The sequence below is a fragment of the Idiotropiscis lumnitzeri genome, chromosome 4 (assembly GCF_059441095.1).
Source record: "Idiotropiscis lumnitzeri isolate Australia: NSW breed Sydney's pygmy pipehorse chromosome 4, RoL_Ilum_1.0, whole genome shotgun sequence".
In the NCBI taxonomy this organism is placed as follows: domain Eukaryota; kingdom Metazoa; phylum Chordata; class Actinopteri; order Syngnathiformes; family Syngnathidae; genus Idiotropiscis; species Idiotropiscis lumnitzeri.
This window is the reverse complement of record NC_142394.1, coordinates 872619-891698: the sequence shown is the minus strand read 5'-3', so window position 1 is coordinate 891698 and position 19080 is coordinate 872619. Positions and strand designations below refer to the sequence as shown.

General features: G+C 44.8%; 17 non-coding genes across 17 annotated transcripts; all 17 read right to left on the bottom strand.

The window, feature by feature from the left end:
- Nucleotides 1–215: 215 nt before the first annotated feature.
- On the bottom strand, nucleotides 216–323 carry LOC148337765 (U6 spliceosomal RNA). Its single transcript, XR_015843034.1, has one exon. It is a non-coding gene; the product is annotated as a U6 spliceosomal RNA (small nuclear RNA).
- Nucleotides 324–1029: 706 nt separating this feature from the next.
- LOC148337764 (U5 spliceosomal RNA) lies at nucleotides 1030–1144 on the bottom strand. The gene has a single exon (XR_015843067.1). It is a non-coding gene; the product is annotated as a U5 spliceosomal RNA (small nuclear RNA).
- Nucleotides 1145–2510: 1366 nt separating this feature from the next.
- LOC148337763 (U6 spliceosomal RNA) lies at nucleotides 2511–2618 on the bottom strand. Its single transcript, XR_015843050.1, has one exon. It is a non-coding gene; the product is annotated as a U6 spliceosomal RNA (small nuclear RNA).
- A 705-nt stretch (nucleotides 2619–3323) lies between these two features.
- Nucleotides 3324–3439, bottom strand: LOC148337762 (U5 spliceosomal RNA). Its single transcript, XR_015843012.1, has one exon. It is a non-coding gene; the product is annotated as a U5 spliceosomal RNA (small nuclear RNA).
- A 1365-nt stretch (nucleotides 3440–4804) lies between these two features.
- Nucleotides 4805–4912, bottom strand: LOC148337761 (U6 spliceosomal RNA). Its single transcript, XR_015843053.1, has one exon. It is a non-coding gene; the product is annotated as a U6 spliceosomal RNA (small nuclear RNA).
- Nucleotides 4913–5618: 706 nt separating this feature from the next.
- LOC148337760 (U5 spliceosomal RNA) lies at nucleotides 5619–5734 on the bottom strand. The gene has a single exon (XR_015843011.1). It is a non-coding gene; the product is annotated as a U5 spliceosomal RNA (small nuclear RNA).
- A 1365-nt stretch (nucleotides 5735–7099) lies between these two features.
- Nucleotides 7100–7207, bottom strand: LOC148337759 (U6 spliceosomal RNA). Its single transcript, XR_015843045.1, has one exon. It is a non-coding gene; the product is annotated as a U6 spliceosomal RNA (small nuclear RNA).
- A 706-nt stretch (nucleotides 7208–7913) lies between these two features.
- LOC148337758 (U5 spliceosomal RNA) lies at nucleotides 7914–8029 on the bottom strand. The gene has a single exon (XR_015843010.1). It is a non-coding gene; the product is annotated as a U5 spliceosomal RNA (small nuclear RNA).
- A 1365-nt stretch (nucleotides 8030–9394) lies between these two features.
- On the bottom strand, nucleotides 9395–9502 carry LOC148337757 (U6 spliceosomal RNA). Its single transcript, XR_015843058.1, has one exon. It is a non-coding gene; the product is annotated as a U6 spliceosomal RNA (small nuclear RNA).
- A 706-nt stretch (nucleotides 9503–10208) lies between these two features.
- Nucleotides 10209–10323, bottom strand: LOC148337756 (U5 spliceosomal RNA). Its single transcript, XR_015843075.1, has one exon. It is a non-coding gene; the product is annotated as a U5 spliceosomal RNA (small nuclear RNA).
- A 1366-nt stretch (nucleotides 10324–11689) lies between these two features.
- LOC148337755 (U6 spliceosomal RNA) lies at nucleotides 11690–11797 on the bottom strand. Its single transcript, XR_015843057.1, has one exon. It is a non-coding gene; the product is annotated as a U6 spliceosomal RNA (small nuclear RNA).
- A 706-nt stretch (nucleotides 11798–12503) lies between these two features.
- On the bottom strand, nucleotides 12504–12618 carry LOC148337754 (U5 spliceosomal RNA). Its single transcript, XR_015843066.1, has one exon. It is a non-coding gene; the product is annotated as a U5 spliceosomal RNA (small nuclear RNA).
- Nucleotides 12619–13984: 1366 nt separating this feature from the next.
- LOC148337753 (U6 spliceosomal RNA) lies at nucleotides 13985–14092 on the bottom strand. The gene has a single exon (XR_015843033.1). It is a non-coding gene; the product is annotated as a U6 spliceosomal RNA (small nuclear RNA).
- A 706-nt stretch (nucleotides 14093–14798) lies between these two features.
- LOC148337752 (U5 spliceosomal RNA) lies at nucleotides 14799–14913 on the bottom strand. Its single transcript, XR_015843018.1, has one exon. It is a non-coding gene; the product is annotated as a U5 spliceosomal RNA (small nuclear RNA).
- A 1366-nt stretch (nucleotides 14914–16279) lies between these two features.
- LOC148337751 (U6 spliceosomal RNA) lies at nucleotides 16280–16387 on the bottom strand. Its single transcript, XR_015843056.1, has one exon. It is a non-coding gene; the product is annotated as a U6 spliceosomal RNA (small nuclear RNA).
- Nucleotides 16388–17093: 706 nt separating this feature from the next.
- On the bottom strand, nucleotides 17094–17208 carry LOC148337750 (U5 spliceosomal RNA). Its single transcript, XR_015843065.1, has one exon. It is a non-coding gene; the product is annotated as a U5 spliceosomal RNA (small nuclear RNA).
- A 1366-nt stretch (nucleotides 17209–18574) lies between these two features.
- On the bottom strand, nucleotides 18575–18682 carry LOC148337749 (U6 spliceosomal RNA). The gene has a single exon (XR_015843059.1). It is a non-coding gene; the product is annotated as a U6 spliceosomal RNA (small nuclear RNA).
- Between the last annotated feature and the right edge of the window lie 398 nt (nucleotides 18683–19080).

Here is a 19080-nt window from a genome sequence, read left to right as displayed (position 1 = left end):
TCATTTTCACCTGTGGCAGTCAATTTTAAGTCACGCGGAAACTGGCTGTTGAACACAAAGCATCTGCATTCCGACATGTCCGATGCAGGATGCGCAATTTTCAGCAACTCGGGTGCTCATCAATTCGATCTCGTGAAGTAAGAACTTATGTTAACACATTGAGCAAGGAAAAACTGCTACCATAACTGGCACATAAAGCGCAGCGTGAGGGCTTCAAAAGTTGGATACGCTTCACGAAATTGCGTGTCATCCTTGCGCAGGGGCCATGCTAATCTTCTCTGTATCGTAATCCAATTTTTCATATGTGCTGCCGAAGCTAGCACACAGAGCAGCGCATGTGGCCTTGAATTTAAAGCGTCTTTGGCAGAAAGAAGCCTCAGTGGCGGTGGAGACCTTTGGTATGTAACCCTGGGTTGCTTGGGCCCAGATGCATTTCAACCCTCCCATCAAATGAGATATGTTTTCTGTCACTTGCAATGTCAATCAGATGGGTGCTATTAGCTACCGTTCAACAAATGGAATCAACAGAGTTCTTGGACTTGCTCTCACGCCAACGGGACGTTACACCCGAGTTGAGGTTCATGTCGTAGAATGGACTGGACATGCCACATAAATGGCTGCAAACAAAATCCTGTGCAAATCTGTCATTGGCCATGTCAAAGTTGTTGTTGTTTCCACTTCCCAGGTCTAAGCTTGGGAGCTCGAAATAAATCCACAAACCATGTTAGTCTACAAAGAAATCTTTGGGTAAACAAAAACTGTACGTATGGTCAAACAATGGGTTGAACTGTCCAGAAGACTCTCCAGGGAATCGTCGTGTTTGGCGTTATTTCTTGTATGCGATGAATAGTTGCACAGAGTTCACTCAAGTAGCCTGGCAACAAAGCCAAAATGGGGTCTCCGTTTCAAAAACTGACCACAGATAGAGGGTCATCAAGCCCGTTCCCAGGTATGGCTTGGCCACTTGGTTTCCCATCCTTGAAAAGGACTCCTGTAATTTCTGTTATAATTATTTTCAACACCCACAAGAGCTCAGAAGAAACTGAGCAAGCAAAAATTAATCATAATCTCATGCAGTTTTTTCCTCACGGAAATCTTTAGTAAAAGGCGAAAGATTTATGCGATCTGAAGAAAAATCGTGAGCTATGCTTGTCTGAACTACGGAAGACAAAAGCCTTTCGCTGATACCCCTGACGGTCAAGGTCTCACTTTTAGCCTGCCGCATTTTGTGGACGGAACCATCAGTATTTCACATCAACGCTTCGAGGAGACTAATACATTGACAATATCCCTCCCTGTAAAGTCTAGCGGAACAAACGGGGGATTTCTCAGTCCCCTCAGTAGAATTGTGAGGTGACATTGAGATGTAGCACAATGCTCGCTTCACAAGCGACAGGAGCCTAAATTCCGTGACTTCGGCTACTCGGACATGAACCCATCTTCAGCTTCCAAGATGAATTGCTCTTTGCTCACGTTTAAACAGGAAAATATGCCCAATCTCGATTGACTTCGTGCATTTGACTGGGCGTGACGCAGAAATGGCTCCAATCTTAATATCACGCGCAAGTCCGTCTTTGACAATGTAGAGGTTGTGTTTTTCTCCACCCCTCCCAGGTATTAGCTTGGGTGCTCAAAATAAACCCACGAACCCTGTTAGTCTTCACAGAAATCTTTGGTTAAACAAAAACTGTACGTATGATGAAGGGATGGAATTTTCCACAAGCCTTTCCAGAGATGGACAGTGTTGGGTGTTAATTACAATAGACAGTGAATGTGCACATGGCACACTAATAGAGTCTGGTGACCAAGCCAACATGGGGTCTCTGTGACAAACGCTGACCACAGACAGGGTGTCATGATTGAGTGTCCCAGCAACGGTGGAGCCACTTAGGATTACCTGACTGGAAAAGGTGCACTTCAAACTCTTGTTTTCATCCTTCTTAAAGGATTGGAGTTAGCAGAACAAACAAAAACTGCGCAAATTCTCATTCAGTTAGTCACCACGGAAATATTTAGGAAAAGGAAAAAGTTTAACACAATATAAACAGAAGCGGGAGCAATCCTGAAGTCATCAGTGGAAAATAAAAGGCTTAAGCTGATACCCCTGACTGTCAAGGTGTCCCTTTTAGTCTGACACATGATGGAACGGACGGACAGTCTTCCACATCAACGCTGTGAGGAGACTATTAACTTAAAAGCCCTCCCTAAACCAGGGGTCAAAAACTCCGGTCCTCGAGGGCACCTATTCTGAATGTTTTCCATGTCTCCCTGCTTCACCACAACTATTTCAAATAATCATTTTCACCTGTGGCAGTCAATTTTAAGTCACGCGGAAACTGGCTGTTGAACACAAAGCATCTGCATTCCGACATGTCCGATGCAGGATGCGCAATTTTCAGCAACTCGGGTGCTCATCAATTCGATCTCGTGAAGTAAGAACTTATGTTAACACATTGAGCAAGGAAAAACTGCTACCATAACTGGCACATAAAGCGCAGCGTGAGGGCTTCAAAAGTTGCATACGCTTCACGAAATTGCGTGTCATCCTTGCGCAGGGGCCATGCTAATCTTCTCTGTATCGTAATCCCATTTTTCATATGTGCTGCCGAAGCTAGCACACAGAGCGGCGCATGTGGCCTTGAATTTAAAGCGTCTTTGGCAGAAAGAAGCCTCAGTGGCGGTGGAGACCTTTGGTATGTAACCCTGGGTTGCTTGGGCCCAGATGCATTTCAACCCTCCCATCAAATGAGATATGTTTTCTGTCACTTGCAATGTCAATCAGATGGGTGCTATTAGCTACCGTTCAACAAATGGAATCAACAGAGTTCTTGGACTTGCTCTCACGCCAACGGGACGTTACACCCGAGTTGAGGTTCATGTCGTAGAATGGACTGGACATGCCACATAAATGGCTGCAAACAAAATCCTGTGAAAATCTGTCATTGGCCATGTCAAAGTTGTTTTGTTTCCACTTCCCAGGTCTAAGCTTGGGAGCTCGAAATAAATCCACAAACCATGTTAGTCTACAAAGAAATCTTTGGGTAAACAAAAACTGTACGTATGGTCAAACAATGGGTTGAACTGTCCAGAAGACTCTCCAGGGAAGCGTCGTGTTTGGCGTTATTTCTTGTATGCGATGAATAGTTGCACAGAGTTCACTCAAGTAGCCTGGCAACAAAGCCAAAATGGGGTCTCCGTTTCAAACTCTGACCACAGATAGAGGGTCATCAAGCCCGTTCCCAGGTATGGCTTGGCCACTTGGTTTCCCATCCTTGAAAAGGACTCCTGTAATTTCTGTTATAATTATTTTCAACACCCACAAGAGCTCAGAAGAAACTGAGCCAGCAAAAATTAATCATAATCTCATGCAGTTTTTTCCTCACGGAAATCTTTAGTAAAAGGCGAAAGATTTATGCGATCTGAAGAAAAATCATGAGCTATGCTTGTCTGAACTACGGAAGACAAAAGCCTTTCGCTAATACCCCTGACGGTCAAGGTCTCACTTTTAGCCTGCCGCATTTTGTGGACGGAACCATCAGTATTTCACATCAACGCTTCGAGGAGACTAATACATTGACAATATCCCTCCCTGTAAAGTCTAGCGGAACAAACGGGGGATTTCTCAGTCCCCTCAGTAGAATTGTGAGGTGACATTGAGATGTAGCACAATGCTCGCTTCACAAGCGACAGGAGCCTAAATTCCGTGACTTCGGCTACTCGGACATGAACCCATCTTCAGCTTCCAAGATGAATTGCTCTTTGCTCACGTTTAAACAGGAAAATATGCCCAATCTCGATTGACTTCGTGCATTTGACTGGGCGTGACGCAGAAATGGCTCCAATCTTAATATCACGCGCAAGTCCGTCTTTGACAATGTAGAGGTTGTGTTTTTCTCCACCCCTCCCAGGTATTAGCTTGGGTGCTCAAAATAAACCCACGAACCCTGTTAGTCTTCACAGAAATCTTTGGTTAAACAAAAACTGTACGTATGATGAAGGGATGGAATTTTCCACAAGCCTTTCCAGAGATGGACAGTGTTGGGTGTTAATTACAATAGACAGTGAATGTGCACATGGCACACTAATAGAGTCTGGTGACCAAGCCAACATGGGGTCTCTGTGACAAACGCTGACCACAGACAGGGTGTCATGATTGAGTGTCCCAGCAACGGTGGAGCCACTTAGGATTACCTGACTGGAAAAGGTGCACTTCAAACTCTTGTTTTCATCCTTCTTAAAGGATTGGAGTTAGCAGAACAAACAAAAACTGCGCAAATTCTCATTCAGTTAGTCACCACGGAAATATTTAGGAAAAGGAAAAAGTTTAACACAATATAAACAGAAGCGGGAGCAATCCTGAAGTCATCAGTGGAAAATAAAAGGCTTAAGCTGATACCCCTGACTGTCAAGGTGTCCCTTTTAGTCTGACACATGATGGAACGGACGGACAGTCTTCCACATCAACGCTGTGAGGAGACTATTAACTTAAAAGCCCTCCCTAAACCAGGGGTCAAAAACTCCGGTCCTCGAGGGCACCTATTCTGAATGTTTTCCATGTCTCCCTGCTTCACCACAACTATTTCAAATAATCATTTTCACCTGTGGCAGTCAATTTTAAGTCACGCGGAAACTGGCTGTTGAACACAAAGCATCTGCATTCCGACATGTCCGATGCAGGATGCGCAATTTTCAGCAACTCGGGTGCTCATCAATTCGATCTCGTGAAGTAAGAACTTATGTTAACACATTGAGCAAGGAAAAACTGCTACCATAACTGGCACATAAAGCGCAGCGTGAGGGCTTCAAAAGTTGCATACGCTTCACGAAATTGCGTGTCATCCTTGCGCAGGGGACATGCTAATCTTCTCTGTATCGTAATCCCATTTTTCATATGTGCTGCCGAAGCTAGCACACAGAGCGGCGCATGTGGCCTTGAATTTAAAGCGTCTTTGGCAGAAAGAAGCCTCAGTGGCGGTGGAGACCTTTGGTATGTAACCCTGGGTTGCTTGGGCCCAGATGCATTTCAACCCTCCCATCAAATGAGATATGTTTTCTGTCACTTGCAATGTCAATCAGATGGGTGCTATTAGCTACCGTTCAACAAATGGAATCAACAGAGTTCTTGGACTTGCTCTCACGCCAACGGGACGTTACACCCGAGTTGAGGTTCATGTCGTAGAATGGACTGGACATGCCACATAAATGGCTGCAAACAAAATCCTGTGCAAATCTGTCATTGGCCATGTCAAAGTTGTTGTTGTTTCCACTTCCCAGGTCTAAGCTTGGGAGCTCGAAATAAATCCACAAACCATGTTAGTCTACAAAGAAATCTTTGGGTAAACAAAAACTGTACGTATGGTCAAACAATGGGTTGAACTGTCCAGAAGACTCTCCAGGGAAGCGTCGTGTTTGGCGTTATTTCTTGTATGCGATGAATAGTTGCACAGAGTTCACTCAAGTAGCCTGGCAACAAAGCCAAAATGGGGTCTCCGTTTCAAACTCTGACCACAGATAGAGGGTCATCAAGCCCATTCCCAGGTATGGCTTGGCCACTTGGTTTCCCATCCTTGAAAAGGACTCCTGTAATTTCTGTTATAATTATTTTCAACACCCACAAGAGCTCAGAAGAAACTGAGCCAGCAAAAATTAATCATAATCTCATGCAGTTTTTTCCTCACGGAAATCTTTAGTAAAAGGCGAAAGATTTATGCGATCTGAAGAAAAATCATGAGCTATGCTTGTCTGAACTACGGAAGACAAAAGCCTTTCGCTAATACCCCTGACGGTCAAGGTCTCACTTTTAGCCTGCCGCATTTTGTGGACGGCACCATCAGTATTCCACATCAACGCTTCGAGGAGACTAATACATTGACAATATCCCTCCCTGTAAAGTCTAGCGGAACAAACGGGGGATTTCTCAGTCCCCTCAGTAGAATTGTGAGGTGACATTGAGATGTAGCACAATGCTCGCTTCACAAGCGACAGGAGCCTAAATTCCGTGACTTCGGCTACTCGGACATGAACCCATCTTCAGCTTCCAAGATGAATTGCTCTTTGCTCACGTTTAAACAGGAAAATATGCCCAATCTCGATTGACTTCGTGCATTTGACTGGGCGTGACGCAGAAATGGCTCCAATCTTAATATCACGCGCAAGTCCGTCTTTGACAATGTAGAGGTTGTGTTTTTCTCCACCCCTCCCAGGTATTAGCTTGGGTGCTCAAAATAAACCCACGAACCCTGTTAGTCTTCACAGAAATCTTTGGTTAAACAAAAACTGTATGTATGATGAAGGGATGGAATTTTCCACAAGCCTTTCCAGAGATGGACAGTGTTGGGTGTTAATTACAATAGACAGTGAATGTGCACATGGCACACTAATAGAGTCTGGTGACCAAGCCAACATGGGGTCTCTGTGACAAACGCTGACCACAGACAGGGTGTCATGATTGAGTGTCCCAGCAACGGTGGAGCCACTTAGGATTACCTGACTGGAAAAGGTGCACTTCAAACTCTTGTTTTCATCCTTCTTAAAGGATTGGAGTTAGCAGAACAAACAAAAACTGCGCAAATTCTCATTCAGTTAGTCACCACGGAAATATTTAGGAAAAGGAAAAAGTTTAACACAATATAAACAGAAGCGGGAGCAATCCTGAAGTCATCAGTGGAAAATAAAAGGCTTAAGCTGATACCCCTGACTGTCAAGGTGTCCCTTTTAGTCTGACACATGATGGAACGGACGGACAGTCTTCCACATCAACGCTGTGAGGAGACTATTAACTTAAAAGCCCTCCCTAAACCAGGGGTCAAAAACTCCGGTCCTCGAGGGCACCTATTCTGAATGTTTTCCATGTCTCCCTGCTTCACCACAACTATTTCAAATAATCATTTTCACCTGTGGCAGTCAATTTTAAGTCACGCGGAAACTGGCTGTTGAACACAAAGCATCTGCATTCCGACATGTCCGATGCAGGATGCGCAATTTTCAGCAACTCGGGTGCTCATCAATTCGATCTCGTGAAGTAAGAACTTATGTTAACACATTGAGCAAGGAAAAACTGCTACCATAACTGGCACATAAAGCGCAGCGTGAGGGCTTCAAAAGTTGGATACGCTTCACGAAATTGCGTGTCATCCTTGCGCAGGGGCCATGCTAATCTTCTCTGTATCGTAATCCCATTTTTCATATGTGCTGCCGAAGCTAGCACACAGAGCGGCGCATGTGGCCTTGAATTTAAAGCGTCTTTGGCAGAAAGAAGCCTCAGTGGCGGTGGAGACCTTTGGTATGTAACCCTGGGTTGCTTGGGCCCAGATGCATTTCAACCCTCCCATCAAATGAGATATGTTTTCTGTCACTTGCAATGTCAATCAGATGGGTGCTATTAGCTACCGTTCAACAAATGGAATCAACAGAGTTCTTGGACTTGCTCTCACGCCAACGGGACGTTACACCCGAGTTGAGGTTCATGTCGTAGAATGGACTGGACATGCCACATAAATGGCTGCAAACAAAATCCTGTGCAAATCTGTCATTGGCCATGTCAAAGTTGTTGTTGTTTCCACTTCCCAGGTCTAAGCTTGGGAGCTCGAAATAAATCCACAAACCATGTTAGTCTACAAAGAAATCTTTGGGTAAACAAAAACTGTACGTATGGTCAAACAATGGGTTGAACTGTCCAGAAGACTCTCCAGGGAAGCGTCGTGTTTGGCGTTATTTCTTGTATGCGATGAATAGTTGCACAGAGTTCACTCAAGTAACCTGGCAACAAAGCCAAAATGGGGTCTCCGTTTCAAACTCTGACCACAGATAGAGGGTCATCAAGCCCGTTCCCAGGTATGGCTTGGCCACTTGGTTTCCCATCCTTGAAAAGGACTCCTGTAATTTCTGTTATAATTATTTTCAACACCCACAAGAGCTCAGAAGAAACTGAGCCAGCAAAAATTAATCATAATCTCATGCAGTTTTTTCCTCACGGAAATCTTTAGTAAAAGGCGAAAGATTTATGCGATCTGAAGAAAAATCATGAGCTATGCTTGTCTGAACTACGGAAGACAAAAGCCTTTCGCTAATACCCCTGACGGTCAAGGTCTCACTTTTAGCCTGCCGCATTTTGTGGACGGCACCATCAGTATTCCACATCAACGCTTCGAGGAGACTAATACATTGACAATATCCCTCCCTGTAAAGTCTAGCGGAACAAACGGGGGATTTCTCAGTCCCCTCAGTAGAATTGTGAGGTGACATTGAGATGTAGCACAATGCTCGCTTCACAAGCGACAGGAGCCTAAATTCCGTGACTTCGGCTACTCGGACATGAACCCATCTTCAGCTTCCAAGATGAATTGCTCTTTGCTCACGTTTAAACAGGAAAATATGCCCAATCTCGATTGACTTCGTGCATTTGACTGGGCGTGACGCAGAAATGGCTCCAATCTTAATATCACGCGCAAGTCCGTCTTTGACAATGTAGAGGTTGTGTTTTTCTCCACCCCTCCCAGGTATTAGCTTGGGTGCTCAAAATAAACCCACGAACCCTGTTAGTCTTCACAGAAATCTTTGGTTTAACAAAAACTGTATGTATGATGAAGGGATGGAATTTTCCACAAGCCTTTCCAGAGATGGACAGCGTTGGGTGTTAATTACAATAGACAGTGAATGTGCACATGGCACACTAATAGAGTCTGGTGACCAAGCCAACATGGGGTCTCTGTGACAAACGCTGACCACAGACAGGGTGTCATGATTGAGTGTCCCAGCAACGGTGGAGCCACTTAGGATTACCTGACTGGAAAAGGTGCACTTCAAACTCTTGTTTTCATCCTTCTTAAAGGATTGGAGTTAGCAGAACAAACAAAAACTGCGCAAATTCTCATTCAGTTAGTCACCACGGAAATATTTAGGAAAAGGAAAAAGTTTAACACAATATAAACAGAAGCGGGAGCAATCCTGAAGTCATCAGTGGAAAATAAAAGGCTTAAGCTGATACCCCTGACTGTCAAGGTGTCCCTTTTAGTCTGACACATGATGGAACGGACGGACAGTCTTCCACATCAACGCTGTGAGGAGACTATTAACTTAAAAGCCCTCCCTAAACCAGGGGTCAAAAACTCCGGTCCTCGAGGGCACCTATTCTGAATGTTTTCCATGTCTCCCTGCTTCACCACAACTATTTCAAATAATCATTTTCACCTGTGGCAGTCAATTTTAAGTCACGCGGAAACTGGCTGTTGAACACAAAGCATCTGCATTCCGACATGTCCGATGCAGGATGCGCAATTTTCAGCAACTCGGGTGCTCATCAATTCGATCTCGTGAAGTAAGAACTTATGTTAACACATTGAGCAAGGAAAAACTGCTACCATAACTGGCACATAAAGCGCAGCGTGAGGGCTTCCAAAGTTGGATACGCTTCACGAAATTGCGTGTCATCCTTGCGCAGGGGCCATGCTACTCTTCTCTGTATCGTAATCCCATTTTTCATATGTGCTGCCGAAGCTAGCACACAGAGCGGCGCATGTGGCCTTGAATTTAAAGCGTCTTTGGCAGAAAGAAGCCTCAGTGGCGGTGGAGACCTTTGGTATGTAACCCTGGGTTGCTTGGGCCCCGATGCATTTCAACCCCCCCATCAAATGAGATATGTTTTCTGTCACTTGCAATGTCTATCAGATGGGTGCTATTAGCTACCGTTCAACAAATGGAATCAACAGAGTTCTTGGACTTGCTCACACGCCATCGGGACGTTACACCCGAGTTGAGGTTCATGTCGTAGAATGGACTGGACATGCCACATAAATGGCTGCAAACAAAATCCTGTGCAAATCTGTCATTGGCCATGTCAAAGTTGTTGTTGTTTCCACTTCCCAGGTCTTAGCTTGGGAGCTCGAAATAAATCCACAAACCATGTTAGTCTACAAAGAAATCTTTGGGTAAACAAAAACTGTACGTATGGTCAAACAATGGGTTGAACTGTCCAGAAGACTTTCCAGGGAAGCATCGTGTTTGGCGTTATTTCTTGTATGCGATGAATAGTTGCACAGAGTTCACTCAAGTAGCCTGGCAACAAAGCCAAAATAGGGTCTCCGTTTCAAACACTGACCACAGATAGAGGGTCATCAAGCCCGTTCCCAGGTATGGCTTGGCCACTTGGTTTCCCATCCTTGAAAAGGACTCCTGTATTTTCTGTTATAATTATTTTCAACACCCACAAGAGCTCAGAAGAAACTGAGCAAGCAAAAATTAATCATAATCTCATGCAGTTTTTTCCTCACGGAAATCTTTAGTAAAAGGCAAAAGATTTATGCGATCTGAAGAAAAATCGTGAGCTATGCTTGTCTGAACTACGGAAGACAAAAGCCTTTCGCTGATACCCCTGACGGTCAAGGTCTCACTTTTAGCCTGCCGCATTTTGTGGACGGCACCATCAGTATTCCACATCAACGCTTCGAGGAGACTAATACATTGACAATATCCCTCCCTGTAAAGTCTCGCGGAACAAACGGGGGATTTCTCAGTCCCCTCAGTAGAATTGTGAGGTGACATTGAGATGTAGCACAATGCTCGCTTCACAAGCGACAGGAGCCTAAATTCCGTGACTTCGGCTACTCGGACATGAACCCATCTTCAGCTTCCAAGATGAATTGCTCTTTGCTCACGTTTAAACAGGAAAATATGCCCAATCTCGATTGACTTCGTGCATTTGACTGGGCGTGACGCAGAAATGGCTCCAATCTTAATATCACGCGCAAGTCCGTCTATGACAATGCAGAGGTTGTGTTTTTCTCCACCCCTCCCAGGTATTAGCTTGGGTGCTCAAAATAAACCCACGAACCCTGTTAGACTTCACAGGAATCTTTGGTTAAACAAAAACTGTATGTATGACGAAGGGATGGAATTTTCCACAAGCCTTTCCAGAGATGGACAGCATTGGGTGTTAATTACAATAGACAGTGAATGTGCACATGGCACACTAATAGAGTCTGGTGACCAAGCCAACATGGGGTCTCTGTGACAAACGCTGACCACAGACAGGGTGTCATGATTGAGTGTCCCAGCAACGGTGGAGCCACTTAGGATTACCTGACTGGAAAAGGTGCACTTCAAACTCTTGTTTTCATCCTTCTTAAAGGATTGGAGTTAGCAGAACAAACAAAAACTGCGCAAATTCTCATTCAGTTAGTCACCACGGAAATATTTAGGAAAAGGAAAAAGTTTAACACAATATAAACAGAAGCGGGAGCAATCCTGAAGTCATCAGTGGAAAATAAAAGGCTTAAGCTGATACCCCTGACTGTCAAGGTGTCCCTTTTAGTCTGACACATGATGGAACGGACGGACAGTCTTCCACATCAACGCTGTGAGGAGACTATTAACTTAAAAGCCCTCCCTAAACCAGGGGTCAAAAACTCCGGTCCTCGAGGGCACCTATTCTGAATGTTTTCCATGTCTCCCTGCTTCACCACAACTATTTCAAATAATCATTTTCACCTGTGGCAGTCAATTTTAAGTCACGCGGAAACTGGCTGTTGAACACAAAGCATCTGCATTCCGACATGTCCGATGCAGGATGCGCAATTTTCAGCAACTCGGGTGCTCATCAATTCGATCTCGTGAAGTAAGAACTTATGTTAACACATTGAGCAAGGAAAAACTGCTACCATAACTGGCACATAAAGCGCAGCGTGAGGGCTTCCAAAGTTGGATACGCTTCACGAAATTGCGTGTCATCCTTGCGCAGGGGCCATGCTACTCTTCTCTGTATCGTAATCCCATTTTTCATATGTGCTGCCGAAGCTAGCACACAGAGCGGCGCATGTGGCCTTGAATTTAAAGCGTCTTTGGCAGAAAGAAGCCTCAGTGGCGGTGGAGACCTTTGGTATGTAACCCTGGGTTGCTTGAGCCCCGATGCATTTCAACCCCCCCATCAAATGAGATATGTTTTCTGTCACTTGCAATGTCTATCAGATGGGTGCTATTAGCTACCGTTCAACAAATGGAATCAACAGAGTTCTTGGACTTGCTCACACGCCATCGGGACGTTACACCCGAGTTGAGGTTCATGTCGTAGAATGGACTGGACATGCCACATAAATGGCTGCAAACAAAATCCTGTGCAAATCTGTCATTGGCCATGTCAAAGTTGTTGTTGTTTCCACTTCCCAGGTCTTAGCTTGGGAGCTCGAAATAAATCCACAAACCATGTTAGTCTACAAAGAAATCTTTGGGTAAACAAAAACTGTACGTATGGTCAAACAATGGGTTGAACTGTCCAGAAGACTTTCCAGGGAAGCATCGTGTTTGGCGTTATTTCTTGTATGCGATGAATAGTTGCACAGAGTTCACTCAAGTAGCCTGGCAACAAAGCCAAAATAGGGTCTCCGTTTCAAACACTGACCACAGATAGAGGGTCATCAAGCCCGTTCCCAGGTATGGCTTGGCCACTTGGTTTCCCATCCTTGAAAAGGACTCCTGTATTTTCTGTTATAATTATTTTCAACACCCACAAGAGCTCAGAAGAAACTGAGCAAGCAAAAATTAATCATAATCTCATGCAGTTTTTTCCTCACGGAAATCTTTAGTAAAAGGCGAAAGATTTATGCGATCTGAAGAAAAATCGTGAGCTATGCTTGTCAGAACTACGGAAGACAAAAGCCTTTCGCTGATACCCCTGACGGTCAAGGTCTCACTTTTAGCCTGCCGCATTTTGTGGACGGCACCATCAGTATTCCACATCAACGCTTCGAGGAGACTAATACATTGACAATATCCCTCACTGTAAAGTCTCGCGGAACAAACGGGGGATTTCTCAGTCCCCTCAGTAGAATTGTGAGGTGACATTGAGATGTAGCACAATGCTCGCTTCACAAGCGACAGGAGCCTAAATTCCGTGACTTCGGCTACTCGGACATGAACCCATCTTCAGCTTCCAAGATGAATTGCTCTTTGCTCACGTTTAAACAGGAAAATATGCCCAATCTCGATTGACTTCGTGCATTTGACTGGGCGTGACGCAGAAATGGCTCCAATCTTAATATCACGCGCAAGTCCGTCTTTGACAATGCAGAGGTTGTGTTTTTCTCCACCCCTCCCAGGTATTAGCTTGGGTGCTCAAAATAAACCCACGAAACCTTTTAGACTTCACAGGAATCTTTGGTTAAACAAAAACGGTATGTATGACGAAGGGATGGAATTTTCCACAAGCCTTTCCAGAGATGGACAGCATTGGGTGTTAATTACAATAGACAGTGAATGTGCACATGGCACACTAATAGAGTCTGGTGACCAAGCCAACATGGGGTCTCTGTGACAAACGCTGACCACAGACAGGGTGTCATGATTGAGTGTCCCAGCAACGGTTGAGCCACTTAGGATTACCTGACTGGAAAAGGTGCACTTCAAACTCTTGTTTTCATCCTTCTTAAAGGATTGGAGTTAGCAGAACAAACAAAAACTGCGCAAATTCTCATTCAGTTAGTCACCACGGAAATATTTAGGAAAAGGCAAAAGTTTAACACAATCTAAACAAAAGCAGGAGCAATCCTGAAGTCATCTGTGGAAAATAAAAGGCTTAAGCTGATACCCCTGACTGTCAAGGTGTCCCTTTTAGTCTGACACATGATGGAACGGACGGACAGTCTTCCACATCAACGCTGTGAGGAGACTATTAACTTAAAAGCCCTCCCTAAACCAGGGGTCAAAAACTCCGGTCCTCGAGGGCACCTATTCTGAATGTTTTCCATGTCTCCCTGCTTCACCACAACTATTTCAAATAATCATTTTCACCTGTGGCAGTCAATTTTAAGTCACGCGGAAACTGGCTGTTGAACACAAAGCATCTGCATTCCGACATGTCCGATGCAGGATGCACAATTTTCAGCAACTCGGGTGCTCATCAATTCGATCTCGTGAAGTAAGAACTTATGTTAACACATTGAGCAAGGAAAAACTGCTACCATAACTGGCACATAAAGCGCAGCGTGAGGGCTTCAAAAGTTGGATACGCTTCACGAAATTGCGTGTCATCCTTGCGCAGGGGCCATGCTAATCTTCTCTGTATCGTAATCCAATTTTTCATATGTGCTGCCGAAGCTAGCACACAGAGCGGCGCATGTGGCCTTGAATTTAAAGCGTCTTTGGCAGAAAGAAGCCTCAGTGGCGGTGGAGACCTTTGGTATGTAACCCTGGGTTGCTTGGGCCCAGATGCATTTCAACCCTCCCATCAAATGAGATATGTTTTCTGTCACTTGCAATGTCAATCAGATGGGTGCTATTAGCTACCGTTCAACAAATGGAATCAACAGAGTTCTTGGACTTGCTCTCACGCCAACGGGACGTTACACCCGAGTTGAGGTTCATGTCGTAGAATGGACTGGACATGCCACATAAATGGCTGCAAACAAAATCCTGTGCAAATCTGTCATTGGCCATGTCAAAGTTGTTGTTGTTTCCACTTCCCAGGTCTAAGCTTGGGAGCTCGAAATAAATCCACAAACCATGTTAGTCTACAAAGAAATCTTTGGGTAAACAAAAACTGTACGTATGGTCAAACAATGGGTTGAACTGTCCAGAAGACTCTCCAGGGAAGCGTCGTGTTTGGCGTTATTTCTTGTATGCGATGAATAGTTGCACAGAGTTCACTCAAGTAGCCTGGCAACAAAGCCAAAATGGGGTCTCCGTTTCAAACTCTGACCACAGATAGAGGGTCATCAAGCCCGTTCCCAGGTATGGCTTGGCCACTTGGTTTCCCATCCTTGAAAAGGACTCCTGTAATTTCTGTTATAATTATTTTCAACACCCACAAAAGCTCAGAAGAAACTGAGCCAGCAAAAATTAATCATAATCTCATGCAGTTTTTTCCTCTCGGAAATCTTTAGTAAAAGGCGAAAGATTTATGCGATCTGAAGAAAAATCGTGAGCTATGCTTGTCTGAACTACGGAAGACAAAAGCCTTTCGCTGATACCCCTGACGGTCAAGGTCTCACTTTTAGCCTGCCGCATTTTGTGGACGGCACCATCAGTATTCCACATCAACGCTTCGAGGAGACTAATACATTGACAAAATCCCTCCCTGTAAAGTCTAGCGGAACAAACGGGGGATTTCTCAGTCCCCTCAGTAGAATTGTGAGGTGACATTGAGATGTAGCACAATGCTCGCTTCACAAGCGACAGGAGCCTAAATTCCGTGACTTCGGCTACTCGGACATGAACCCATCTTCAGCTTCCAAGATGAATTGCTCTTTGCTCACGTTTAAACAGGAAAATATGCCCAATCTCGATTGACTTCGTGCATTTGACTGGGCGTGACGCAGAAATGGCTCCAATCTTAATATCACGCGCAAGTCCGTCTTTGACAATGTAGAGGTTGTGTTTTTCTCCACCCCTCCCAGGTATTAGCTTGGGTGCTCAAAATAAACCCACGAACCCTGTTAGTCTTCACAGAAATCTTTGGTTTAACAAAAACTGTATGTATGATGAAGGGATGGAATTTTCCACAAGCCTTTCCAGAGATGGACAGCGTTGGGTGTTAATTACAATAGACAGTGAATGTGCACATGGCACACTAATAGAGTCTGGTGACCAAGCCAACATGGGGTCTCTGTGACAAACGCTGACCACAGACAGGGTGTCATGATTGAGTGTCCCAGCAACGGTGGAGCCACTTAGGATTACCTGACTGGAAAAGGTGCACTTCAAACTCTTGTTTTCATCCTTCTTAAAGGATTGGAGTTAGCAGAACAAACAAAAACTGCGCAAATTCTCATTCAGTTAGTCACCACGGAAATATTTAGGAAAAGGAAAAAGTTTAACACAATATAAACAGAAGCGGGAGCAATCCTGAAGTCATCAGTGGAAAATAAAAGGCTTAAGCTGATACCCCTGACTGTCAAGGTGTCCCTTTTAGTCTGACACATGATGGAACGGACGGACAGTCTTCCACATCAACGCTGTGAGGAGACTATTAACTTAAAAGCCCTCCCTAAACCAGGGGTCAAAAACTCCGGTCCTCGAGGGCACCTATTCTGAATGTTTTCCATGTCTCCCTGCTTCACCACAACTATTTCAAATAATCATTTTCACCTGTGGCAGTCAATTTTAAGTCACGCGGAAACTGGCTGTTGAACACAAAGCATCTGCATTCCGACATGTCCGATGCAGGATGCGCAATTTTCAGCAACTCGGGTGCTCATCAATTCGATCTCGTGAAGTAAGAACTTATGTTAACACATTGAGCAAGGAAAAACTGCTACCATAACTGGCACATAAAGCGCAGCGTGAGGGCTTCCAAAGTTGGATACGCTTCACGAAATTGCGTGTCATCCTTGCGCAGGGGCCATGCTACTCTTCTCTGTATCGTAATCCCATTTTTCATATGTGCTGCCGAAGCTAGCACACAGAGCGGCGCATGTGGCCTTGAATTTAAAGCGTCTTTGGCAGAAAGAAGCCTCAGTGGCGGTGGAGACCTTTGGTATGTAACCCTGGGTTGCTTGGGCCCCGATGCATTTCAACCCCCCCATCAAATGAGATATGTTTTCTGTCACTTGCAATGTCTATCAGATGGGTGCTATTAGCTACCGTTCAACAAATGGAATCAACAGAGTTCTTGGACTTGCTCACACGCCATCGGGACGTTACACCCGAGTTGAGGTTCATGTCGTAGAATGGACTGGACATGCCACATAAATGGCTGCAAACAAAATCCTGTGCAAATCTGTCATTGGCCATGTCAAAGTTGTTGTTGTTTCCACTTCCCAGGTCTTAGCTTGGGAGCTCGAAATAAATCCACAAACCATGTTAGTCTACAAAGAAATCTTTGGGTAAACAAAAACTGTACGTATGGTCAAACAATGGGTTGAACTGTCCAGAAGACTTTCCAGGGAAGCATCGTGTTTGGCGTTATTTCTTGTATGCGATGAATAGTTGCACAGAGTTCACTCAAGTAGCCTGGCAACAAAGCCAAAATAGGGTCTCCGTTTCAAACACTGACCACAGATAGAGGGTCATCAAGCCCGTTCCCAGGTATGGCTTGGCCACTTGGTTTCCCATCCTTGAAAAGGACTCCTGTATTTTCTGTTATAATTATTTTCAACACCCACAAGAGCTCAGAAGAAACTGAGCAAGCAAAAATTAATCATAATCTCATGCAGTTTTTTCCTCACGGAAATCTTTAGTAAAAGGCGAAAGATTTATGCGATCTGAAGAAAAATCGTGAGCTATGCTTGTCTGAACTACGGAAGACAAAAGCCTTTCGCTGATACCCCTGACGGTCAAGGTCTCACTTTTAGCCTGCCGCATTTTGTGGACGGCACCATCAGTATTCCACATCAACGCTTCGAGGAGACTAATACATTGACAATATCCCTCCCTGTAAAGTCTCGCGGAACAAACGGGGGATTTCTCAGTCCCCTCAGTAGAATTGTGAGGTGACATTGAGATGTAGCACAATGCTCGCTTCACAAGCGACAGGAGCCTAAATTCCGTGACTTCGGCTACTCGGACATGAACCCATCTTCAGCTTCCAAGATGAATTGCTCTTTGCTCACGTTTAAACAGGAAAATATGCCCAATCTCGATTGACTTCGTGCATTTGACTGGGCGTGACGCAGAAATGGCTCCAATCTTAATATCACGCGCAAGTCCGTCTATGACAATGCAGAGGTTGTGTTTTTCTCCACCCCTCCCAGGTATTAGCTTGGGTGCTCAAAATAAACCCACGAACCCTGTTAGACTTCACAGGAATCTTTGGTTAAACAAAAACTGTATGTATGACGAAGGGATGGAATTTTCCACAAGCCTTTCCAGAGATGGACAGCATTGGGTGTTAATTACAATAGACAGTGAATGTGCACATGGCACACTAATAGAGTCTGGTGACCAAGCCAACATGGGGTCTCTGTGACAAACGCTGACCACAGACAGGGTGTCATGATTGAGTGTCCCAGCAACGGTGGAGCCACTTAGGATTACCTGACTGGAAAAGGTGCACTTCAAACTCTTGTTTTCATCCTTCTTAAAGGATTGGAGTTAGCAGAACAAACAAAAACTGCGCAAATTCTCATTCAGTTAGTCACCACGGAAATATTTAGGAAAAGGAAAAAGTTTAACACAATATAAACAGAAGCGGGAGCAATCCTGAAGTCATCAGTGGAAAATAAAAGGCTTAAGCTGATACCCCTGACTGTCAAGGTGTCCCTTTTAGTCTGACACATGATGGAACGGACGGACAGTCTTCCACATCAACGCTGTGAGGAGACTATTAACTTAAAAGCCCTCCCTAAACCAGGGGTCAAAAACTCCGGTCCTCGAGGGCACCTATTCTGAATGTTTTCCATGTCTCCCTGCTTCACCACAACTATTTCAAATAATCATTTTCACCTGTGGCAGTCAATTTTAAGTCACGCGGAAACTGGCTGTTGAACACAAAGCATCTGCATTCCGACATGTCCGATGCAGGATGCGCAATTTTCAGCAACTCGGGTGCTCATCAATTCGATCTCGTGAAGTAAGAACTTATGTTAACACATTGAGCAAGGAAAAACTGCTACCATAACTGGCACATAAAGCGCAGCGTGAGGGCTTCCAAAGTTGGATACGCTTCACAAAATTGCGTGTCATCCTTGCGCAGGGGCCATGCTACTCTTCTCTGTATCGTAATCCCATTTTTCATATGTGCTGCCGAAGCTAGCACACAGAGCGGCGCATGTGGCCTTGAATTTAAAGCGTCTTTGGCAGAAAGAAGCCTCAGTGGCGGTGGAGACCTTTGGTATGTAACCCTGGGTTGCTTGGGCCCCGATGCATTTCAACCCCCCCATCAAATGAGATATGTTTTCTGTCACTTGCAATGTCTATCAGATGGGTGCTATTAGCTACCGTTCAACAAATGGAATCAACAGAGTTCTTGGACTTGCTCACACGCCATCGGGACGTTACACCCGAGTTGAGGTTCATGTCGTAGAATGGACTGGACATGCCACATAAATGGCTGCAAACAAAATCCTGTGCAAATCTGTCATTGGCCATGTCAAAGTTGTTGTTGTTTCCACTTCCCAGGTCTTAGCTTGGGAGCTCGAAATAAATCCACAAACC